Here is a 27,638-nt window from a genome sequence, read left to right as displayed (position 1 = left end):
TTGGCCAATCTAGTCACCTACTGTTTCCGGGGGTGGGGGGTGAATGATCCTGTGAAGCACCTCAGAGTGTTTAACCATGTTAAAGGCACCAAATTAGCAGAAGGTATTATCCATTAAGAATACTTTTCAAATGCTATGGAAACATTCCACGACATCTTATGCAAAAGCACCCATTCATCACCTGGAAACCCGCTGCATTTTATTGAGCAGGGCAATTCTTGTCTGGAAACACGTCAATATCTGACAAATTCAGTCGATTCATCAGGAACGGAATATCATCGACCTTTGAATATGGAAGAAAAAATGTTTATCTGTTTTGTCTGAGGGAATTCTTGTGTTTTAACACTTTAATCCTGATCTCTTTCCATCAAAAAAACACTCGATTGATTTGACATTTCCTAGTGAGCCAGCAACTTAAAAAAAATGCCTTTCAACTAAACTGAAAGGTAACGTTTCTTTGTCCTGAATATTCCAAGTCTTTGCTTTATTGCCGATTCCAGTCTTTGTGGCACTCACTCACTCATTCTGTCAGTCACTCTCAGAGTCAATCACTCAGTCAGACAGTCGCTCACTCAATCTGTCACTCATTCAGAGTCAGTCACTCAGAGTCACTCACTTACCTGTCAGTCACTCATTCAGTCAGTCACTCAGAGTTACTCAGTCAGTCACTTACTCAGTCTGTCAGTCACTCACTCAGAATCAGTCACTCCGTCTGTCAGTCACTCACTCAGAATCAGTCACTCAGACTGTCACTCACACTGTCAGTCAGTCACTCATTCAGTCACTCAGTTACTCACTCAGACTGTCACTCACTCACTCACTCGGTCAGTCACTCACACTGTTACCCTTACTCAGAGTCCCCTGCTGTGTTTGAAACAATGCCACCTACACACAGGAACTGATCAGCTCAATCTGAAGTTTGCCCCCTGCGGTTGCTTCCATGTAGCTGGACGGATTTCGGGGAATTGAAAAAAACAATACACGGTACAATTTCCTCTCACGTCAGGTCCACACAGGAACAGCGAGCGGCTGTCTGCCCTCCCTGCGTGTGTGTGCAGAAGCATTTGGTGAGTGGCTGGAGCTGGTTCGCACTGAGCCAAAGTGTTTCAGGTAAGAATTGTCTGAAATTATCAATGTGTCTCACCTGTGTCTGTGCGAAAAAAGTAGCAACAATTTGACAATATATTGTTACCTGACAATACAGTGTTACTCTCTGTGCTTCATGATTTATATCTGAGTGTCTGGCTTTTCTTTTTGTTGATGTGAAACTTTCGGCTTCCCTTTGTCGCCTTTCGGTTTAATTCTGCCGTGCTTCTCCCTTTTCCTCTGAATGGAGAGCTTTCATTTCTTCTCGTTTGCGAGAAGCTTCTTGTCGGCCGTTTTCCCCCAGGTCTTGGCGCCAAATGGGGGGAAAGGCAGAGAGAGATCTGAACATCTGAGATGTGGGATAAACTCTGTCTCCCCCCACTCCCCCTCCAGAGTCAGACACTTCCATATTCAAGTTTTGTTTTAAAGTCTGGGAGGTTGAAGCCGCAGATTGTTCAGTGTTTTATCTTCGCTCGGGGTAGTGAATAATTCGCCATTTCTGTGCAATCGCAATTTAGATCATCTTCCCCAAAGTCCACATCTCCCCCCCCCCACACACACCCCAGCACACACTCACCCCCCCCGACACACACACTCACCCCCCCCGACACACACACTCACCCCCCCCCCCGACACACACACTCACCCCCCCCGACACACACACTCACCCCCCCCCCGACACACACACTCACCCCCCCCGACACACACACACTCACCCCCCCCCGACACACACACACTCACCCCCCCCGACACACACACTCACCCCCCCCGACACACACACACTCACCCCCCCCCCGACACACACACACTCACCCCCCCCGACACACACACTCACCCCCCCCCCGACACACACACACATTCACCCCCCCGACACACACACACACACACACTCACCCCCCCCGACACACACACACTCACCCCCCCCCCGACACACACACACTCACCCCCCCCCACACACACACACTCACCCCCCCCCACACACACACATTCACCCCCCCGACACACACACACTCACCCCCCCCGACACACACACACACTCACCCCCCCGACACACACACACACTCACCCCCCCGACACACACACACACTCACCCCCCCCCGACACACACACACTCACCCCCCCCCACACACACACACTCACCCCCCCCCACACACACACATTCACCCACCCGACACACACACACTCACCCCCCCCCACACACACACACTCACCCCCCCCGACACACACACACTCACCCCCCCCGACACACACACACTCACCCCCCCCGACACACACACACTCACCCCCCCCCACACACACACACTCACCCCCCCCGACACACACACACTCACCCCCCCCCGACACACACACATTCACCCCCCCGACACACACACACTCACCCCCCCCGACACACACACACACTCACCCCCCCGACACACACACATTCACCCCCCCGACACACACACATTCACCCCCCCGACACACACACACTCACCCCCCGACACACACACATTCACCCCCCCGACACACACACACTCACCCCCCCCGACACACACACACACTCACCCCCCCGACATACACACACACACATTCACCCCCCCGACACACACACACACTCACCCCCCCGACACACACACACACACATTCACCCCCCCCCACGACACACACACACATTCACCCCCCCCGACACACACACACTCATCCCCCCCGACACACACACACACACTCACCCCCCCCGACACACACACACACACACTCACCCCCCCGACACACACACATTCACCCCCCCCACGACACACACACACATTCACCCCCCCCGACACACACACACATTCACCCCCCCCGACACACACACACACACACATTCACCCCCCCCCACGACACACACACACATTCACCCCCCCCGACACACACACACACACACATTCACCCCCCCCACGACACACACACACACTCACCCCCCCCGACACACACACACACTCACCCCCCCGACACACACACACTCACCCCCCCCGACACACACACACACACTCACCCCCCCCGACACACACACACACACTCACCCCCCCGACACACACACACACACATTCACCCCCCCCGACACACACACACACACACATTCACCCCCCCCCCCCCGACACACACACACACACACACACACACCCCAGCACACACTCACCCCCCCGGCGCACACACACACACACTCTCACCTCCCCCCCCGACACACACACACACACACACACTCTCACCCCCCCGACACACACACACACCCCAGCACACATTCACCCACCCCCCAACACACACACACACACACACTCTCACCCCCCCGACACACACACACATCGACTCCCCCCCCACACACACCCCAGCACACATTCACCCCCCCGACACACACACACACACACACACACACACTCACCCCCCCGACACACACACACACACACACACACACACACTCACCCCCCCGACACACACACACACACACACACACAGACTCACCCCCCCGACACACACACACACACAGACTCACCCCCCCGACACACACACACACACACACACACACACACTCACCCCCCTGACACACACACACACACACACACACACAGACTCACCCCCCCGACACACACACACACACACACAGACTCACCCCCCCGACACACACACACACACAGACTCACCCCCCCGACACACACACACACACACACTCACCCCCCCGACACACACACACACACACACTCACCCCCCCGACACACACACACACACACACACACACACACTCACCCCCCTGACACACACACACACACACACACACACTCACCCCCCCGACACACACACACACACACACACTCACCCCCCTGACACACACACACACACACACACACACACTCACCCCGCCGACACACACACACACACACACACACTCACCCCCCCGACACACACACACACACACACTCTCACCCCCCCGACACACACACACACACACACACTCACCCCCCCGACACACACACACACACACACTCTCACCCCCCCGACACACACACACACACACACCCCAGCACACATTCACCCACCCCCCAACACACACACTCTCACCCCCCCGACACACACACACACACACACCCCCCCGACACACACACACACACACACACACACACACACTCACCCCCCCGACACACACACACACACACACACACACTCACCCCCCCGACACACACACACACACACACACACACTCACCCCCCTGACACACACACACACACACACACACACACACTCACCCCCCTGACACACACACACACACACACACACACACTCACCCCCCCGACACACACACACACACACACACACAGACTCACCCCCCTGACACACACACACACACACACACACACACTCACCCCCCCGACACACACACACACACACACACAGACTCACCCCCCCGACACACACACACACACACACACACTCACCCCCCTGACACACACACACACACACACACACACACTCACCCCCCTGACACACACACACACACACACACACACACTCACCCCCCTGACACACACACACACACACAGACTCACCCCCCCGACACACACACACACACACACACACACAGACTCACCCCCGACACACACACACACACACACACTCACACCCCCGACACACACACACACACACACACACACTCACCCCCCCGACACACACACACACACACACACACTCACCCCCCCGACACACACACACACACACAGACTCACCCCCCCGACACACACACACACACACACTCACCCCCCCGACACACACACACACACACACACACACACACACACTCACCCCCCCGACACACACACACACACACACACACACACACACACTCACCCCCCCGACACACACACACACACACAGACTCACCCCCCTGACACACACACACACACACAGACTCACCCCCCCGACACACACACACACACACACTCACCCCCCCGACACACACACACACACACACAGACTCACCCCCCCGACACACACACACACACACACAGACTCACCCCCCCCGACACACACACACACACACACAGACTCACCCCCCCGACACACACACACACACACACACACACACTCACCCCCCCGACACACACACACACACTCTCACCCCCACCGACACACACACACACACACACAGACTCACCCCCCCGACACACACACACACACACACAGACTCACCCCCCCGACACACACACACACACACACAGACTCACCCCCCCGACACACACACACACACACACAGACTCACCCCCCCGACACACACACACACACACACACACTCACCCCCCCGACACACACACACACACACACACACTCACCCCCCCGACACACACACACACACACACACACACACACACACTCACCCCCCTGACACACACACACACACACTCACCCCCCCGACACACAAACACACACACACATCCACTTCGCCCCACCACACACACACACACATCCACTCCCCATCCCCCCCCCCACACACACACACACACATCCACTCCCCATCCCCCCCCCACACACACACACACCACCACACACACATCCACACCCCTCCACCCCCCCCACACACACACAGACACACATTCCCCCCCCACACACACCCCTCCGCAAACACACCCCCCCACACACACACACTCCTCATACACACACATACCCCTCATACACACATCCCCCCCACACAACACAACTCACCTCCCACTCACACACAACCCACCCTGTGCTCGCACACAACCCACCCCGCGCTCGCACACAACCCACCCCGCGCTCGCACACAACCCACCCCGCGCTCGCACACAACCCACCCCGCGCTCGCACACAACCCACCCCGCGCTCGCACACAACCCACCCCGCGCTCGCACACAACCCACCCCGCGCTCGCACACAACCCACCCCGCGCTCGCACACAACCCACCCCGCGCTCGCACACAACCCACCCCGCGCTCGCACACAACCCACCCCGCGCTCGCACACAACCCACCCCGCGCTCGCACACAACCCACAACCCCACTCGCACACAACCCACCTCCTCCTCACAAACCCACCCCCTGCACAATCCCACAAACCCCGCATACCTCCCAACTCCTGCACAACCCCCCATACACACCACCCCGCACACACATTCCACCTCCCACTCACAGAAATCCACACCCCACATCCCCCACACACGCACCCCATCCCCCACACACGCACCCCATCCCCCACACACGCACCCCATCCCCCACACACGCACCCCATCCCCCACACACGCACCCCATCCCCCACACACGCACCTGACTCACCCACACATGTATTCCAACCCCCACGCACGCAGCCCCACCCCCACGCACGCAGCCCCACCCCCACGCACGCAGCCCCACCCCCCATGTACGCAGCCCCACTCCCGACACACGCACTCCACCCCTCCCACACACGCACCCTCACCCCTCCATACATGCACACCACACACCCCCACATGCACCCCTGCACCCCACCCACACCCCTCCACACGCACCCCCACACGCACCCCTACAATCCCCCACACGCACCCCCACACCCCCTATATGCACCCCCAGACTCTCCCCACATGCACACACATACTCACCCACACAGCCTACCCTCCACACTCACCTACCCCCCACACCTCCAGTCCTCTACCCCACACACACTCCCCCACATACACAACCCCACCCCCACACACACATACACAGCCCCGCCACCACACACAACTCCCCCACCCACACACACACGCACACAATAAACTCTCCTGCCCCCCCCCCCCCCATCTACATCACCCCCCCCCCCCACCGCTGCACACATCCTCCTGCCCCCCACTCCCCCCACCCCACACACCCCCACAGATTTCTCTTAAAGTCTTTCTTTTGCCCCCTTGATGTCGTGGCTACTTTATATCATCGGCTTCCCGAATGATTAATTCATATTCCAGCCCTCAGTCCTGGAACTCTTTCCTCAGGGAGCGGAAGTTATTTTTCTCCTTCCCCACTGCCCAAGTGAAAATTGTCTGGAAGCTCAAAGACAGTAGCATTTACTGTGCAGAACATACTGTTTAATTTCCACAGCACTGACAACAAAATTGTTCCTCTTTGAGAAATCATCTTACTAAGGTGCAGCTTCTTGCTCAGTGGGACAGAGGACATAAATGTGTGCATGAGCCCCCTGACATTGTTTCCTTTTTAACCCCAGTTAGAAACTGAAAAAGGTACAAATCCAACACCCTATTTGCTTATGGAGCAGAGAAATGTTGGGATGGAAGCTGTGAGTGCTCAGTTCCCCAGCTGGAGTTTTCTAATCTCCCTCTTCTGTGCCGTTGTGACCAGAAAAAAAAATCCTTCTTTTTTGGCAGTCCCTCAGGATTGAGGATGACTTGATTCCACTCCAGGGGGTGTATTCTGCGGTGGAGCCGCAGATTCTGCCACAGGTGCGGTGGGTGGGACGCTCTGGATTCTGCGCCTTCTTTCCGCTCTTTACGCTTGGTCTCTGTGTGCTCTACCCGGTGATGCTTGAGGCGATTGGTGCCTTCACAGGTGCTTCTTCTCCACTTAGTGAATTCTAAGACAAGTGATTCCCACATGTTGATGGGGATGTTGTATTTATTCAGAGAGGTCTTCAGAGCGTCCTTGTAGCATTTCCTCTGCCCTCCTATAGTGATCGCTTGCCAATGCGGAACTTGAAGTAGAACACTTGGTTCAGGAGTCAGGCATGCGAACAATGTGGCCCGCCCGTTGCAGCTGGTTGAGCATGACTAGTGCCTTGATGTTGGGGATATTGGCCTGGGAGATGACACTCATGATGGTATACCTATTCTTCCAGTGGATTTGCGAAATTTTGCAGAGACAAAAGGTATCTTTCCAGGGATTAGAGGTGTCTGCTGTACATTGTCCATGTTTCTGAATGCATACAGGAAGGTAGGGCCATGGCTGCTCTTTAGACCATGAGTTTGGTGGTGGATTTGAGGTCTCAGTCTTCGAACACTGCTTCCCTCTGGTGTCTGAAGACTGCACTGGCACATTGGAGTCAATGTTGGATTTCATTGTCAATGTCTGCTTGTGTCAAGAGGAGGCTCCCGAGGTATGGGAAATGACCCACGCATGCATGGGGTGTGGTGGGGTGTGTGTGTGGGGTGCATATATGCGGGCGGTGGAGGGGTGGGGGGGGCCACACAAAACTGCCCCCGCAACCCGGCCAACCCCCAATGACCATTGAGATCCATGGTGAGCCCCTGGACAACGTGGATCTCAATGGTCATTGGGGGTTGGGCGGGCAGTTTTGTGTGGCCCCCCCACATATGCACCCCCCCACACACGCACCCCACACCCCCTCCACACACACCCCCACACCGCCCCACACTGCCCCCACACTTCCCACACCACCCCACACCCACCCCACACACACCCCACACCTTCCCTACATGCACCCCACACCCCCCTACATGCACCCCACATCCCCCCACATGCGTGCCCCCCACGCACCCCCACATGCAACTGGTAGAGAGCCTTTGTTTTCTGGTTGTTTAGTCTGAGGCCCATTCTCTGATATGCCTTGGTGAATGCGTTCATGATGATTTGCAGCTCGACCTCTGAGTATGCACGCACAGGCATTGTCTGTGTGCTGCAGATTGATAACAGAAGTTGGGTCGGTCTTGCTTCTGGCCTAGAGACGTCGAGGTTTAACAGCTTCCTTGTCAGCTAGGTTACCTCCACTCCAGCAGGGAGCTTCAGGATGTTGGGGTGGAGTGTTGCTGCGTGGAAGATGGTGAAGATAGTTGGTGTGACGACACAGCAGGGTGAAAGGGGCAGCATGCTGGATAAACTCAGCAGATACGGCAGCATCTGCAGAGAGAGAAACAGAGATAACATTTCAGAGCTAAATGATTCTTTTACAGAACTGCATACTGAACACTGGAATCAATATTCAAAAGCCAGAGTCAAGTGATCACACACTAATGCATCTATAGAATAGAACCATAAAAACTCAGTGCAGAAAGAGACCATTGGGCCCATCAATTTTGTACCCACTCTCTAATACATCATCTCACCTAGGCCTTCCCTCTGGCCTGTCCCCATAACCTCTTGCATTTATCACAGCCAATCCACCTAGCCTGTGGGAGGAAATTGGAGCACTAGGAGGAAACCAATGCAGACACGAGAAGAATTGTGCAAACTCCACACATTCACACAAGAACAGAATTGAACTCGGGTCCCTGGCACCATGAAATAGCTGCGCTAACCACTGTGCCACTGTGTCACCCTTTAATCTAGTGAGTGCTCATGGACAGTTAAGCAACTGATGAGGCAAGGGGAAGGTGCCAAGAACATTCCCATCCTCAACAATGGCAGAGCTCAGCATCCGAGCACAAGTAGTGGCAAGTCTATAGGGTTTGCAACCCTGAAGTGTGAGATGGAGGATTCTTCTCAGCTTCTTGTAGAAGCCCACATCGTCATTGATGTCAGTCTTCAGGCAGTTTGAGTTACTGCATATGGTGTTGAGAAACTAAGTGCACTGGTCACAGCGAAGGATATAGATCCTGACAACATTTTGGCTGCAGTGCTGAAGACCTGAGCTTCAGAATTAGCTGCACTTCTATTGAAGCTGCTTTAGTACAGCTGCTATACCTCTGACAATGTACAGAGTTGGCCAGGTATATTCAGTGCAGAAAAAGCAAGACCTGTCTATGCCCAAACATTAGCAAAGCAGGAGGAACAAAGTGATCAAGTTCACTAATATCGTACACATTAATTCTCAGATTGAGGACCATTCCGCTTCAGACCTTATTACAGTCTTCATCCAAGCATGGACAAAAGAGCTGAATTACAGATATCAGATGAGGGTGACTACAGCATTTAACTTGAGTAAGGTGCTGAGGAGTGCACTATTATTGAAGTCAGTTGAAATCATGGGGAAAATACTCAAGTGCTTTGGAGCTGGAGCTAAACCTAATGCACAAGAAGCTGGTTGTAAATTGGGAGGCCAATCATTTCAAGTCCAGGAAACCATTTCAGGACTTCATCAGGACAGAATCCTAGGTTCAGCTTTCTCCAACTGTTTCACCAAAGATCTTCCCTCCATCTTGGTGTCAGGAGTAGGGATGCTTTGTACAGTGTTCAGTTAAATTTGCAATTCATTGCTACAGCAAGACCTGGACAATATCCAGCCTTGAGCTGGTAAGTATTATTTGCGTCATAAGCTCATTTCCTACAAGACATAATGCAACTACCTGTCAGTGGTATTACCATGATTCAATCCCCAACATAAACATGTGAGATGTCATCATTAACTAGAGATCCTCTGGATCATCCACAAAATTGCCACGGCTCCTAATGTATGTTACAATCTGGGTGTATTGTGCTGAGTGGCTTACCACCTGCTTCTTCCACCTACAATGTGTAAATCAGGAGTGTCATGGAGTATGGATGTGGGCATCACTGGCAAGACCAGCATTTGTTGCTCACACTAATTGCCCTTGAACTTAGTGAAATGATAGATCATTTCAGAGGGCAATTCAGTGAACCACTTTGCTGTGGGTCTGGAGTCACATGTAGGCCAGACTGTGTAGGGATATAGCAGATTTCTTCCATTAAAGAGCATTAGTAAACCAGATGATAGTTTCATGGTCACCATTTCTGATGGCTATTGTTTCTTTAGAAGGAATTCTTCAAAAATGCTGATAACGAAAATATAACAAACGTTATGCTTACTCCAGCTTATAAATCAAAGAAAGGCTTTGATAAAGAAACATCATTACTCCAAACTGGGGTCTCACCCTAGGCCACTCCAAGCTCCCTACAATTCTACATAGTTTCTTTTTTTATAATAAATCAGCTGGTCAGCTGACCATTACATCACTCTGTAATTAGTTCCATGATTTACTGGATCAGCTGACCTCTTGTTCCCATTGGTCACATTACTTTCAATACAAAGTTGTCATCGGTTTCATTCTAACAAGTATTTTTCACTTTCTGATTATTAATTGAATTTAAATTCTACCATTGCCATGCTGGGATTTGAATCCCAAGTCCCCTGGGTTATTAAATTACCACTATCACCTCCCCTGGACTGCTGTATAGCTGCAACAACACTCCAATGCATGGGATTTACAGTATGAAAACAGACCATTCAGCCCAATAGATTGAGGCAGTCTGTTTGATTGTCAACCCATCCACTACCTTAAATATTCACTCATTTCACCACTGGGGATTTGTTGCTGTGGTGTGCACTATCCACATGATGCAACTTATCATGACTTATTTGATGGAACCTACTCAAACATGTGAGCACTACCATTTAGAAGGGCATGTCAGCAAGTGCATGGGAACGCATTCCGACTTGGGCGGCACGGTGACACAGTGGTTCGCACTGCTGCCTCAGTGCCAGGGACCTGGGTTCAATTCCCAGCTTGGGTCACTGTCTGTGTGGAGTCTTCACGTTCTACCATGTCTGCGTGGGTTTCCTCCTGGTGCACCGGTTTCCTCCCATACTCCAAATATGTGCAGGTTAGGTGGATTGGCCATGCTAAATTGCCCCTTAGTGTTAGGGTAAATATGTAGGGCTGCAGGAACAGGGCCTGGGTGGGATTGTTGTCAGTGCAGATTCGACGGGCCAAACTGCCTCCTTCTGCACTGTAGGGATTCTATGACTGGGCATATATTACCACTCCTTTATAATCGCTGGGTCAAAATTCTGGAAGAACAGCTTTAATACATAAACTATCACTGTTCAGGAAGTGGGTGTTATCACCATCTTCAGCACAACTGGCAATGGATGCTACTCCTTATAAAGATGGCTTCTAGATCAGAACACTGGATTTTTGGTTTTAAATAGGTGACTAGAGTTTCTTAATCTTGCTGCCAAGTTAACTGGTTTTAGTTTAGAGCTGATGAGAAGTGATGAAGCAGGACATGTCTTGCCCCATTCCTCATTAGTTCATCTTACTGAACTTCATTCCCAGTGGATAGGGGGCATTTTTCTGATTTACTTTTAGAAATACGTTCCATCTTTGGATCATACCATCTACAGATGGTTTGCCTATTCTGGTACTTTATAAGACATTATTTTAGAAGTTTTGATAGCATAATTTGATATAATGTAATGAGTTGGTTTAGCTAGTTACACTCATGTAATTTTAAAAAGGAAGTGTTAAAACAGTTTGTATTATCAGTTTCATTAGACTTTTGTTCATTATATTTAGCACATTTCTGCTCTGTTATACTTTTAGCTATTAAATCAGGAAACTATCTTATAAACAGATGCTGTTCTGCAGCTACTGACTGCTCAATCACACCCAAATGTCCACTTGGATGCCGTTATTATCATTAAACCATCTCTCTCTCTTTCTCTCACACACTCTCTCTCTCTCCATCTCTCTGCCTCACAAGTGCCTTAATCATTGACCCATTATGGCCTTCATCTCTTTAACTGTAGTCCATGTGACATAGACTTGAATGTTTATGGCAGACACTTGAATTGGTTGCTCATTGCCAAATGTTCCATAATCTTGGTGAACTATCCTTTCTCATACTACCTGACCAGTTGGTAGTCATAGTTGACTACCAACTTCAATGCCTCTCCTCCATTGTTCTGGGTGGGACAAGCCTTGCTGGCTCTATTCTTGTTTATCTGGTTCCAACCAGTGATTGTCTGCAATATTTATCTTTCTGCTTCCTGCATCAGTACCTCTGGAATTCCCCAGGGAGTTATGTACACCTTTTTTTGTGACGTGAAAATCGCCAAATAATACGTGCGCCATGTACAGAAATATACATAAAATGGTGAAGTCCATGATGCATCAATCAGCCCTCATACCAATGGCTTCAAATTAAATTGGTGACTCTCTAACTTCAGAGCTTTTCTACACAGCGAATTCAGTCAAGTTACTATTTTTGCAAATATAGTCAAATAAATCATTAAAATTTCAGAAGAACCTGTTCACCGGTTCAAACCTCTCTTGTTTTTAAGCCCCTAGCTGGCAACATCCAGCACTTGGATTAATTCTTCCAACTGTACTTCATATAATTAGGATAAATCTTCTCTGGTGTTGCTGCAATGACTCAAGAAAACACGATGTAGTTTCTGTGTATTTTCTCATACAAACAAAGTGAGATAAGGCATGTGATAACTTGTATGCTTTTCTGTTTGAGAAATCCTGTAAAGATATATTTATAATGGTGTAACTGGGGACTTTTGAGACTCAAGACAGCTGACTTTCTATCCTCTCTCTCTCTCCCTTCTGTCTCTTTTTGATGTTGTTGTTAGGGAACCAATTTTTTTTTAAACTGCTTTTGTTTGAAGAGCCCCTATAAATATTGAGATGTTGGTCAGGAGGGAGGTGTGGTGGGGAAGGCAGGCTGGTGTTGTAACTCAAAGCGCTAAAAAAATGATGACACACACCCAAACAAACAGTATCATCTTTGCAAGATATTTTTGTTGGTATAGGGCTGCAGAAGTAATATGTAATTAACAAATAACCAGCCCCCATTGAATCAAAATTTCACATGTCTGCTGGTCTTGTTAATATCCTAGCCTAGATTTCAAATTGTTGTTAATGTATTGTTGATTGGAAAATCTGAGCTTCTGGCATGAAATATGTTGACTTTTCTGACCAAATATTACTTTCAAGAGATAGCTTCTAAATTGGCAATTTTGGTGATCCATTTCTAATTGAATATATCTTTGTTTCTAACGGTAACAACACTAGTAATTTCCCAAATTGTCTGAATAGAATAAAGCCACAGATTGTTGGGGTGCTTTTCCTAAAACTGTGTTTTATACAAAAATATTAGTACACCGACAAATTTCTTGAATGCATCTTTTCCTATGTTCAAGTCGACTCAATGTATGTTAACTTTGGATTTATGGTTCTCCCTTTATGATGTTCTCCTCATTTCAGGAATGCTTGACTTTTACACTACTTCTTTGACAAAAACCTGTTTTTACTATATTCAGTTGCTTGCTTACAAGAGAGCTGTGATAATTAAAAAGCATTTAAAAATAAAAAGGGGGCCAAAGACAGTCTGAAAAATTGCAGCCCTTCCAGTGCTCCCTATACCCTTCTCCAAAAGCTTAGTGGAAGGATTAATACCCAGATTATTATTTTGTAGTTATAGATTGTAATCCTCCCAAAAGATCTTATTGTTTTCATCATGTTCAATTTGTTCTGTTTCATTTTTTTTGAATAAGCTGATTTCCAGCAAGTGTGCGTTTTCTCAAATTTGTGTTCACTTAGCAATTAACTTGTTTCAATGTATGCTCCCAAAGTTGCCCTTTAAGCTTTAATGTTTTGGAAACTACCTCAAAAAAAGATTGGTCTCTTAATTTGAAATGTGTGCTATGATCTTGACAATGACTTTGTGAAACATTTGGCTGTTATATGAAGTCAATTTTTTATGCTGTTAACTGCACGTTTTGGCTATTTTCTGCTCATTAAGATACTGGAGTTCATCCATGGTAAGACTGAGCACTCTCAAGTCAAGATATAGTACAGCTGGATACAGAACATAACCTCTGTATTGCACCACCAATGTGCTTCAGTCTAAACTCAAGTGATTACATGAGTATGACATTTTATTTTCAATTTCTTGCACCAGCCAACCTTTTGATCCCTCTCTGAGTTTGTTAATCAGTGATGAGTTAGGTATGCTTTTCTTCTGTCTGTGCCTATTAGGAACTGACTGAGACTTTAAGGACTCATTTGCATAACCACTTACTTGTCAGCAAACTGAGATTTTAATACCATCAGTCTGTTGGGTGTGACCCTTGGGCACAAGAGGTGAAAGGTGAATGTTTACATGGCCCACATTCCGGCATTGTGTCGTGACTTAATATCTCCTTTGAACAAAAAACCTTCAGATAGTGATTTAGCGTTGGTACTTCTGTGTTTGCATGACATAATTTCAAGGCCTATTTGACAAAATAACTATCAGATAAAGTTCCTAAAGTAATTTTGTTAATAAATCAGCACATTTTGTACTGCAGCTTTAAAGCATTGCAACAGAGCAAAAGAACTTGCTATTGGTCTGTTAAAGCAGCTTTAAATAAACACAGCCAATCTTTCCATTATTATGAATTGCATTCTGTTTGATTAATTTTCCTTATTCCAGTTAGTAACTAATATTGGCCATTTTCTTTCTTTCATTCTTGGCAAGGTTAGTGTTTATTAACCTTCCCTAATTGCCACTTGAGATCATTTGCAGGATGTGGGCATCGCTGGCTGGGCCAGCATTTATTGCCCATCCCTAACTACCCTCCATATCAGAGGGCATCTGAGGGTCAACCATACTGCTGTGGGTCTGGAGTCACACGTAGGCCGGACCAGGTATGGATGGCAGATTTCCTTCTGCAAAGGACATTAATGGATCAGATGAGCTTTTACAATAACACACAATGGTTTCATGCTTATAATTCAACTTTTGATTCAAGATTTTTATTGAGTTGAGATTTCACCAGTCACCCAGGTCTCTAGAGAATTACCCTGGGCTTCTGGATTACTAGTCCAGACCAATACCACAATGCCACTGGCTCCCCAGAGTGGTGAGCTGCCTTGCTGAATTGCTGAAATCCATGTTATGTAAGTATATCTACAGTGTTTTGTTTTTCTGAGCGGCTTGGTGCAATTCTGTGTCTTAGGCCATTTCAGGCAGCAGTTAGCATCAGCCACATTGCTGTGGATCTGGAGGCTCATATAGGCCAGACTGGGTGGATTGGCAGATTTCCTCCCCAGAAGGACTTTAGATTGAACATTAAATCTTCTGTGCAACAAATTAATGTGTTTGTGTATTCCCGACCCCTCCAGGACTTGCTGTAATGGAAGCATATAGTCATATGTTATATTGTTATTCATTATGGTCATGGCTAATCATCCAAATCAATAGCCTATTCCAGCCTTCCCTCCATTTCCTTTGATTTCTTTCACTCCAAGAGCTATATTTAACTCTTTCTTGAAAACATAAAATGTTTTGGTCTCAACTGTTTGCTGTGATTGCAAATTTCATAGGCTTACCACTCTCTGTGTGAAGAAACATCTCCTCATTGAAGTCATAAAAGGTTACTCCAGGTCCTCAGATTTTGACCCCTGGTTCTGGACTGCCCACCATCAGGAACATCCTCCCTGCGTCTATCCTATCTAGTCCTGTTAGAATTCTGAGATTTCCTCCTCATTGTTCTGAACACCAGCGAATAAAATCCTAATCAACTCAATCTCTCCTTATATATCAGTCCCGTTATCCTAGGAATCAGTCTGGTAAACCTGTTTTTGCTACCAAAGTGGATAACCTCACATTTATCCACATTATACAGTATCTGCCATGCATTTGCCCACTTAATTAATTTATCAAATCATACTAATGCATCTCTGCATTCTCCTCACAGTTATGTAACAAGTTCTTCATCTAACTCATCAGTTGTCCTTGCTGTGCAGCATTGCCTACATAAAAGTGACTGCCTTCAAAAATAATTCATTTACTGTGATGGGCATATGTGCACAGAAAATATTAAGTGCTATTCATTAGATTCCCAAGATACCACCTTCCAATCCAGAACAGATATATTTTTCAGTAAAATTGAAAAGTGAACATTATCAGTCAGGTACTTGTGATGTGCTTGATGAGTGTTCTCGGCTTGATTGCTGTGAGGGATATCGGTTTCCATCAATTTTTAAGGTGAAGGGCTAGATGATACTATTGGCTCTAGACCGTCCAAAAAATTGAATTAATTAACATAGATGCCTCTGTGATTGCTTTTACAACTGAAGAGCATTTGGCCAATTTGGGCAGCGTTAAAAGACCACATATATCGGTCAGATAGGATAGACGATTCTTTCTGTGAAGGAAATTGGTGAACCAGTTTTTGCAACAAAATGCCAGATTTCATTTTTTTTGTCTGGTGTTTAACTCCACAGAGTGAATTTCACAACTTGGTGGGATTTGAACTCTGGACGCGAGATTGTCCATCTGGTATCATGCAGCATTTAGTACATTCTAATCTAACATACTGTTGAAGATTAGCAACGCTACAGGAGACAAAGTTAAACACAAAATGCCATAGGATATTGTATATAGTTCCTAGTGGAATCAAGGCACTGATATTACCTATGCTTGGGCACTTTGCCTTGCTGAAACTGGAGGGTGTTTAGAGGAATGGAAGCAATAATTAGTGAAGCAATGTCAAATTAACAAACTTCAATTATTACTTTACTGGTCACTCAGTTGCAATTGTAAGAGGAACACATAAATGTTAGACAATGCTATGCCTGGTGGAGCTTTGAAATATAGTATTAAAAAAAGAAACATTTCCAAAGGCTGAGACGTACTAAATTAACATGCTATGTGGATGTTCTGTTTGGTGGCCTAAACGGTAACTAAACATAAATAGAACTCGTTTTCATATTTCTGCTGACAGATATTTAAGAGGTGAAGAAAGTTGCTTAACATTTCCTTCTGCACTGTGAAAATGGGAATATTTTTAGAGTAGTTTGAGAAATGTGCAAGATGCGTTCTGCTGCTCGGCCTCATTTCTTAGTGATTGGAATTCAAGAGCAAAACCAAACAAAGCAGTGTAGCACCTGAGTGTAATTAACGATGGTCGAGAAATTGGGGTAGTTGCTGCCTTTGTTGAGGAGCTAAGAATGCCCTTGGGACACTCAGAGTGTCTTCCGAGGAGGCATGAGACACTTCCTTTGCGGTGAATCACGCAGGATGATATATTGGTGAAGGTGTTAGTGTGTGTTCAGTGTCCAAAACAATACAGCACAGGAACAGGCCCTTCGGCCATCCAAGCCTGCGCTGCTTACGCACCCAACTAGATCATTCGTTTGTATCCCTCTATTTCCAGTCTGTTCATGTGGCTATCTAGATAAGTCTTAAACGATCCCAGCGTGTCCGCCTCAACCACCTTGCTTGGCAGTGCGTTCCAGGCCCCCAACACCCTCTGTGTAAAATACGTCCCCCTGACATCTGTGTTGAACCTTGCCCCCCTCACCTTGAAGTTGTGTCCCCTTGTGTTCATCACCTCCGACCTGGGAAAAAGCTTCCCACTATTCACCCTATCTACGCCCTTCATAATTTTATACACCTCTATTAGGTCGCCCCTCGTCCTCCGTCTTTCTAGGAAGAACAACCCCAGTTTACCCAATCTCTCCTCATGGCTAAGACACTCCATACCAGGCAACATCCTGGTAAACCTTTTCTGTACTCTCTCCAAAGCCTCCACGTCCTTCTGGTAGTGTGGCAACCAAACTGGACGCAGTACTCCGACGTGGCCTAACCAATGTTCTATATAGCTGCAACATCACATGCCAACTTTTATACTCTATGCCCCGTCCAATAAAGGTAAGCATGCCATATGCCTTCTTCACCACTCTCTCCACCTGTGCTGCCACCTTTAAGGATCTGTGGACTTGCACACCCAGGTCCCTCTGCGTGTCTATACTCCTGATGGTTCTGCCATTTATTGTATAGCTTCTCCCTACATTAGATCTACCGAAATGCATCACTTTGCATTTATCTGGATTAAATTCCATCTGCCATTTCTCCACCCAATTTTCCAGCCTATCTATATCCTGCTGTATTCTCTGACAATGTTCATCACTATCCGCAACTCCAGCAATCTTTGTGTCATCTGCAAACTTACTGATCACACCAGCTACATCTTCTTCCAAATCATTTATATATATCACAAACAGCAGAGGTCCCAGTACAGAGCCCTGCGGAACACCACTATCACAGACCTCCAACCAGAAACAGACCCCTCCATTGCAACCTTCTGTCTTCTATTGCCAAGCCAGTTCTCCACCCATCTAGCTAGCTCACTTTTTATCCTGTGACATTTAACCTTTTGCACCAGCCTGTCATGAGGGACCTTGTTAAATGCTTTACTAAAATCCATATAGACTACATCCACGGCCCTTCCCTTGTCAATTGTTTTTGTCACTTCCTCAAAAAACTCAACCAAATTTGTGAGGCATGATCTCCCTCATACAAAACCATGCTGTCTATCACTAATGAGATTATTCCGTTCTAAATGTGCATATATCCTATCTCTAAGAATCCTCTCCAACAATTTCCCTACCATGGACGTCAAGCTCACCAGCCTATAATTACTCGGGATATCCTTGCTACCCTTCTTAATGAAGAATTGGCAAGTCCTGATGTCCAAGTCAGTTTGCAATCCTAATTTATTGCCAGTGGTGCATTTTTAGGAAGTCTGAGGTTTCAGCTAATAAAACTGACCATGTGTAGCTGGAAGGTGCCTCCTCAACCAGCACCATTTAAAGGGATCATCAACAGCTTCCAGGATGATTGCTGGTTGATTTCTTCTGAATGTTGCATCAATTGTACAAGAATTTGGTAACTTATATAGTGGTTTCAAATTGTAAAAACCATCAGGGAATGGTTTGGCAGGTATGGAACTTGCTGATTTCACTTGTGACTTCTGTACAAACCTGTTCTTTCCAAACATGAGGCTGCCATTCCCATTGGGATACTGGATGCCTTGGAAAATGAAGAGAGGCCATGCAGAGCATGACAAGCTATTGGAAGAGGACCAGCTCTCAACTGGAGACCTTATCTGCCCACAGCGTTCAAGTAGCACTTACTAGTTTTAGCTGTGGCATTGCCCAAGGCCTCAGTAATAACCATCCTAATTGTGGTCAGCACTGTTTGCCTCATGTGGGGGTGGGGGCATTAGGACGCACAGGTTTTTCTGTTTGCCTCCATTTAGTTCCCCTTTTCTCTGATTATATGCCTCCTTGAGCTGCCAGAGGGAAATGTACCAATGGGTATCCTGCAATTTGCTTGGGTCATGTGGCTGTCATGGTTGAATAGGTGGTAGGTAGTTTGTGCAAGTTGTGAGACATGGTTGTGATACTTGTTGCATTACCAAGTGTCTGAGGATGAAATGGAGGATATGGATGTCAAGTTTGGGTCCTGATTGAAATAGTTTGTTGGTCGGGTAATGTGAATGAGGTGAATTGAACAGTATGTGAGGCTAGTGATGCAGTTAGTGGGAAATGATATTCAAAGATGTATTCAATGACCATGACCACTCATATGCATTTATTGAACTTCTTGTAGTGCCTTGGGTATTGACCTCCACTGTTAGCTGTTCCTATTGCCTTTGGAATATCTGCCTTGAGGGACTTGAGCAAGCCCACGCCCTCTACTCCTGCCCTGACTGGCTGCATGGCGGGGGTAGGCCAATCCTAACCTTCTGCAGCTTTCGTGGAGTTGGGTCAGCTTCTCCATGACTTGTAGCTCCTTGGAATGAAACTTATCCTGTATTTTGGGACTTTTGGAAAAGTAAGTTTAAAATCCCCATAACTTCATTATGTGTGCTTGGTTGTGAACTCAGACCAATAAAATTGTTAGCTCAGTGAGGTGTTCTGTTTGACAGCTGAAGTGAATTGTTGATATTGCTTGGCTGACATCTTTCTGTGGTTATGATACGTCCTTTTGTGATCTCTTTTGGTCAATGTCTCAATGTCTATTTGGATGAGATTAAGAGGTGTGAAGTATCTGCTATTGCTACTTCAGTGTTTTGTCAGATTGGCATTTTTCTAGTAGTGTAGGATCAACAGTTCTTTTTCAGAAGAAGATTTGTGAATGAGTGTTTTTTTCTCAGCAGTTTGACACCTGCCCTATTGTTATTATGTGACTCATTGGTTATGTGCTTAGTGCATACTGAAGGGGCATGGATTGGCATTGACTTGGCATAGACAGTATAAAGGACCATAGGGGCTGAAAGCCATGAGTTGGCAAGGGCAATATGAAAAATCATAGGGGGTAGTGGCTATGAGTTGGCATGGACAGTATGAGCAGCCATGGGAAGTGGTCGAGGAACATGAATTAACATAAATTGGTGTGGAGGGTATAGGAGAAGGTTGGGTAGATAGGTCACTGAAGGGGTGGGAGGGCTAGCATGCCTAAAATCTTTCAATTCAACTGGCTGAAGACCCAGAGAACTGAGCCAGACATTCTAATCAACTCACCTTGGCATTTTACTGCTTCTGGGTTGACGGGCCCAACTCCATCTTGCGCCTAACTCCATCTTGCACCCACCTCCCCAGAGCAAATGTCACTGTATTGGGTCCAGTGAGCCTGGAACTTTCCTGATTCCCACATATTTTTGCTACTTCCAGTCATTGTAGAGGAAGCATGTTGATTGAACATGATTCATAGCATCATAGAAACCCTACAGTGCAGAATGAGGCCATTTGGCCGATTGAGCCTGCACCGACAACAATCCCTCCCAGGCCCAATCCTCGTTCCACATATTTACCCGCTCATCCCACTAACATACGCATCCCAGGACACTAAGGGGCAATTGAGCATGACCAATGCATCTAACCTGCACGTCTTTGGACTGTGGGAGGAAACCGGAGCACCCAGGGGAAAATGTGCAAATTCCACATAGATAGTAACCCAAGCTGGGAATCGAACCCAGGCCCCTGGAGCTGTGAGGTAGCAGTGCTAACCACTGTGCCACCGTGCTGCCCTGATTCTTTGAGTTTATTATGTTTTTACTGAAGTAACCTTTCTAGAACCATTAGGTTTGTGAATTAAGAGTTGATCTGAATGTTGACTGAGAGAATTCTTAACATTATACTGAAACGATTTCAGAAATTAGATCTCATCCTATGGTGTTGTACTTGTTAAAGGACAATGCATGGTTTTTATGATGGCTGTTCACCTTGCTTCACAAGTCAATGCGTATCCATTTTTAGTGAAAAAATTCTGTGTGCCTTCTTGCTCCTTCATAATTTTACACTTGTGGCCAGATCATATTTCCAACATTGGCACAGAGCAAATGCTTTAAGCAGTTACTTTACGCCCATCTGTTTCCTGCTGAGAATGTAGTAGAACAAAGTTTATTGGGTACTTTTATCTCATATTGTTTTTGAACCATGGCTTTACTGGGAAAGTACGTTTTACTGAACAGACATGGCTCAAGACATAAGTTGCTATTTAAACAACCCACATTGCTTTAACTTATTAAGCAATTTAGTCTTAAAATAATATTTCATGATGTTTCTTTTGGCAAATGATTTGATTTTTGATGGGATTGTTTTTAGGTCAAGGGACATTATCAATCCAGGAAATGTGTGAAAGCATGCAAATACTTATGGGATGTGGGCGTTGCTGGCGAAGACGCTAATTGCCCTTTTGAACTGTGTGGTTTGCTGGACCATTTCAGAGGATAGCTAATAGTCAACCATGTTGCTATGGGCTTGGAGTCACATGAAAGCCAGACAGGGGTAAGGACAATAGATTTCTTCCCTTAAAGGGCATTAGTGAACGCAATGGGTTTTTACGACAATTGATGATGTTTCCATGGTCATCATTTTTAAGACTAGCTTTATATTCTAGTTCTGTTAATTGTATTTAAATTTCACCATAGTGCGATTTGAACCCATGTACCCAGAGCTGGTATACTAAATGAGTGTCATTACCACTGTGCCACCATCTCCCGCTATGATCCTGGCAAACCTTGGTTCAAACAAAACGTGTATTATCATGTTTTATTTCACAGTTTATTGTACTTGAACTGAACACTTACTGAAGCGGTTCTAATTGAGCTAAACATTGGGGATACAATGTCTCCATTTGCCAACTTCATATAAAGTTGGGAACTATAAAACTACCGAATATTCCCAGTTGAATCCTCTCATTGGATGTGAGATTGTGGAAGTATTTGCAGTATAAACGCAGTGATGTATGTGGTTTGATTTCAGCAGGGCTTGTCTGTTACCATATTTGGATAAAAATAGTTCTGGTTCTCAATTTTGGTCCTTTGTTTTTTTTTGATTGCTACACTGTCCATGTTGTAATTAGCTCAGCTCACTGGTAGTAAAGCATGCTTGGAGGTTCAAGTCTCATTCCAAGGACAGTATTTAATGGAGGTGATAGGGGCTTGCTTGTCCACTAAAGAACCATTGAGAAGCCCCCATCCTCTCCTTGGTCTGGCCTGCTGAATTAAATCAGGTACATAATTGGACTGCGATAGCTCTCTCTTCCGAGGAGAGGGGAGACTCACCTGCCCAGAGCTGCTGGCCAATCAGTAACTGTATTAAATGACAGCGCCAGCAGGATGATGGTGGCTGCTGCCAGTATTGCAGCCAGGCTTAGAATCATTGCAGGATCCCAGCTCATAAGTGAATGATGGCTGAGGGGGGAGCTGTCAATGGAAGGGAGGTCAGCCCCTCCCCAGCCAAGGCCGTGTCTTTCAATGAGGAACTCCCCCCCACTGCCACCTCCACCTGCAGCATACTCTGCACAGGTTTGCTTGTTGTGCTTCCTACATGGCAACCTCCCCACTCACCAGTGGATTGATGAGGTCCTTGCATTAATTGCCCACATAAGGACAGGAAGGCAGTTCACCAGCTTTCCTACCAGGTTCTGAATCGGGGTGGAGGAGGGATCACGCCTGCCATCCTCCCACCTAATCGAATACATCCCCACCACCAAACATGCCTTGGGGTGGTGGTGGGGGAGCGTTAAATTCCATCTCAAGTGTCGATCATGTACTCTGGGCTGACTCTGCTGCTGCATTGTTGTGTTGCCACCATTTATACGAACAGTGGAAGGAATTTAGGATCAGGGTTAGATCACCTTAGCCTCTGAAGCTTGTTCTGCCATTCAGTGAGACCATGGCCAATCTGCTGCATAATTCCATAGCCTTTGCCCCATATGCCTTAATGTCTTTGGTTAAAAAAAAGATCATGGATACAACAGTGATTACTTTTTATGGAAGAGAGCTTCAAAATTCTACCACACTGTGTGGAAATGTTTCTTGATTTTGATCATCAGAGATTGACTCCAGTTTTTAGACTATGTCCCCTAGTTCTAGGCCAACCAAACCAGCAGAAGTAGGTTCTCGCTATCTATGCCATCTTTTCTCCTTAATATTTGGAAAAACTCCATCAAATCACCCCTTAACCTTCTAAATTCCAGGAAATATACTCAATTGATACACCTTTATTGGCCTAATGGAAATTCACAGTGGATACATCTGCTTATACATAACTAAAATAAAAAAGACAATTATATCAGTACCACAACTCATGTCGCTAAGGTTACAGCGCCAAAATAGAAGAAGGAGAGGGGAAAATGGAGAACGAGTTTTAGGTCTTCATCTCTCCCTAGGCACTGATGTAAACACTGAAAATGATGTGGAAAACCCCAACTTGTTGAAGAGTTCCATGATAATTTAATCCTTGGAGTCTAATGTTCTAAAATTCATGGGATGTGGGCATCACCAGTAAGGCCAACATTTTTTGACCGTCCCTAATCCTTCGAATGAATAGAAAAAGGTTAGTTACCATTCTGGTAAATTTACCCTGCGCATTCTCCAAGACCTGTGTATTCTTCCTAAGGATTGCTCACAATATTCCGTGGGCTGGACATAACTGGGTGCCAGAGACCCTCCTCCTCCAGCACAAAGACAGTTTTAATGGTATTTAACACTCTGAGGTGTATAAAGCAGAACCTCCTCCCTTCCCTGACAGGAAGTGCTACCTCCAAGCTACCAGTCGTTTGGTTGGTTAATCAATGGCCAACAGCTGCATGGTCCCAGCAGCACCACCACAAGCAGTGGCCACTGCTGGGACAACATCCAGGCATCAGCATCGAGGAGATGGGACCAGAGTGAAAGGTATATGGGGAGAAGTGGGGAGGCGGCATGGGGGCACTCTGACGGGCACAGGACTTCTTGTCAAGGAGGCAGCCAACTCTCCTTACGACCACTATCTTACACAGTAAAAGCTAAGAGCTGCCGGTCTGGATGGTTGGCATGGACCTCTCCTGCCGTAGGTTAAATCCTCTGACAGTGGGATGAGGCCTTCACGTAGCCATTAATTGTCCATTAAGGGCTTCGATAGCTTGTTAAGGGCCTCAACTGATCCGTGGGTGGATGGGCTGCCCAACATCTCCCCTGTCAGTGGTAAAATTGTGTCATAGTTGGGATAGGTAGGTAACTGGTGGGCACAGGACTCATCACTTTTTAAAATCCTCTCCCGCCGCACTTTCAAACATAGCACCGGGTGAAGGGGTTAAATCTAGCCCCATGTGAGGTTTAACCACACTTTATACAGTTGGAGTGCAGCTTCTATCCCTTTATGTTTCTAGTCCTGCAAATATAAATCTCAGCGGTCTATTAGCTTAGTGAGTTTTCTTAGTGAGTTGATGACATTTTAGTAATATATGTACCTGCATTCCAGTCTCTCCTGTGATTTTAGCTTTTCACCATTTTGAAAGTAAACAGACAATGGAGCTTTGTCTTCAGTGCATGTAACAGATCTCATGCTTTGTGACACCTAACACCAGTGATCATAATTGAAAAATAATTCACTGTTTGGGAGCACTTTGGGATGCCTGAGGACTCAGAAGACATGGCATAAATTTAAGACCGTCTTATTTATCATTCCTAAGACTACTAATTTGTGATCCCTGATAAAATAAAATAGTTACTCATAACCAGCGGGCATTTGCTTTATTTCTTTTGTAAAAAGTGCTCTATTTGTATCTTTTAAAGCGAGTGTGTTATGTCTTCCTATAATAGCTAGATTTTTTTTTATAATTCATGGGATGTGAGCGTCGCTGGTTGGACCAGCATTTCTTGCCCGTGCCTAACTGCCCTTCATTGAGAGTCAACCACATTGTTGTGGCTCTGAGTCATATGTAGGTTAGACTGGGTAAGGATGGCAGATTTCCTTCCGTAAAGGACATTAGTGAACCAGTTGGGTTTTTACAACAATCAACAATAGTTTCATGGTCATCGTTAGATTTTTTGGGACAGTATCACTATGCCACCATTTCCCTGGTAGATAGATGATAAAAATCCATAACATTCATGTGTCATTGTGCATTTATCCACAAAACCTTACTTCCGGTCTTCGCATTTTTGTCACGTTGTCAGTATTTTATATTAGAAATTTCTATGTTTGCTTTTGAGTGAAAACTGTGTAAAGGTCTTGGGTAATGCAGTGAATGGCTTCCTGGCTAGGTGGTAGAACACCCATTTGTATCCATGATGTCTTAAATGGTAAGTTTCTGATTTTAATTTGATTGTGGCTAAATACAGAGGGTGGGTAGTAAAATCTGTCTGTTGGCACTGATCATAGAGCAGCACAAATGGAGCCCTTGGCTAATAATAGAACAAAATGTTTTATTTTTAAACAGTCTGCTGTTTTTATTATCAGTAGAACAGGGCTTATCAATGTAGTGATGGCATTTTACTGCTCTGATCCATTTCTAAAATAGAAGCACCCTCATTGCAGTTAAGTCGTATGACCAAATTTGTTCCGTAAAGATCTAATCCCTGTGACTGCTAGTAATGGGCTATTTCTATATCTGTATCTCTAATTATTCCTGTCATTTCAATAATTAGCAGTTTGTTGATTCTTCAAACATGCAAGTTCCAGCAGTTGCCCTCAAACCTTAAAAAAATTATATTTCCTGTATTACGTACGTTAGTAGTCCAGCCTACTGAATTTCCACCTCATCACCCCCCACCTCCTTAATAATTTTAAAATGTTCCTTTCAAATAGGGCAATTAATATTTCTTCTGCAATATCCCCATTGTTTAATTCAATTAGAGTTCCTTCAATAAGTGTTCAGTTTAAGTACAATAAATGCACAAGTGTGAAAGAAAATACATACAAGAAAGCATGATAGTGCCCATTTTGTTTGGGTCTAGGTTTGTTTGGGCTATAGTGGGAGTCAGTAGCATAGTGGTAATGATTCAGGAATAAGGACATTCATGACAATTTTCTATTGGTGCCCTGGTTGCACTGATCAAAGTTCACACAGATAGTGACCTGAAGTCAGAATTAAACCCGGGTCCCTGGCACTGTGAGGCAGCAGTGCTAGCCACTGTGCCACCGTGCAGCCCACAACCCAACCATCACCAATTTCCTCCAAGTCATTCATATATATATTTGCAATCAGCAGAGATCCCAGTATGGATCCCTATGGAACACAACTATCACGGACCTCCAGTCAGAAAAACACCCTTCCACCACTACTGTCTGACTTCAGGGAGCAATGCAATTCTGTTTACAAGTGGCCAAGTCACCGTGGATCTATGTATTTTAATCTTCTGGATGAGGCTGTCATGAGGGACTTTGTTGAAAGCCTCACTAAAATCCATGTAGACAACATCCACTGCTCTACCCTCATTAACCACCTTCCTCACTTCATTGAAAGGAGTTATAAGTACTGGGAGCCAGGGCTTGATGTGGGTTAAGACATATACAAAATTTTGGATGAACTGAACCGATGGAGGAGTGAGTGGCTGGTAATTCTGGCTAACAACAGGCAGTTGAAACAGCAAGCTTCTAGACATAGGCAGAATAGCAATTTTACACTTGGACAGGAAGCCTGCCCTTGCCCCAAGTTAGGCCTTTCTGACTGCCCTCCCCTTAGGAGCCATTGACCTCCTGAACTCCCACTTCCATACCACCCCGTCCCCTGACCTATCCACGAGACCCTGGTTTCTGCATACAACCTCTCCACCTCTTGACAATTGCCACTTATCTAATCTCTTGTTCCAGACAG

At 46.5% G+C, this 27,638-nt stretch overlaps 1 protein-coding gene across 1 annotated transcript in view; it reads left to right on the top strand.

Annotated features, from left to right (window-relative positions):
* Positions 1–876: 876 nt before the first annotated feature.
* carhsp1 (calcium regulated heat stable protein 1) overlaps positions 877–27,638 on the top strand; it is a 91,920-nt gene continuing 65,158 nt past the window's right edge. Inside the window, exon 1 of the mRNA XM_080206652.1 lies at positions 877–1,110. The gene's annotated coding sequence lies outside the window, so the exon portion shown is untranslated. The remainder of the gene's footprint in view (positions 1,111–27,638) is intronic.

The sequence above is a fragment of the Carcharhinus amblyrhynchos genome, chromosome 18, assembly GCF_965287045.1.
Source record: "Carcharhinus amblyrhynchos chromosome 18, sCarAmb.v2.hapA, whole genome shotgun sequence".
Classification (NCBI taxonomy): domain Eukaryota; kingdom Metazoa; phylum Chordata; class Chondrichthyes; order Carcharhiniformes; family Carcharhinidae; genus Carcharhinus; species Carcharhinus amblyrhynchos.
The sequence above is the reverse complement of the archived record's forward strand: the minus strand, read 5'-3'. Positions and strand labels throughout refer to the sequence as shown.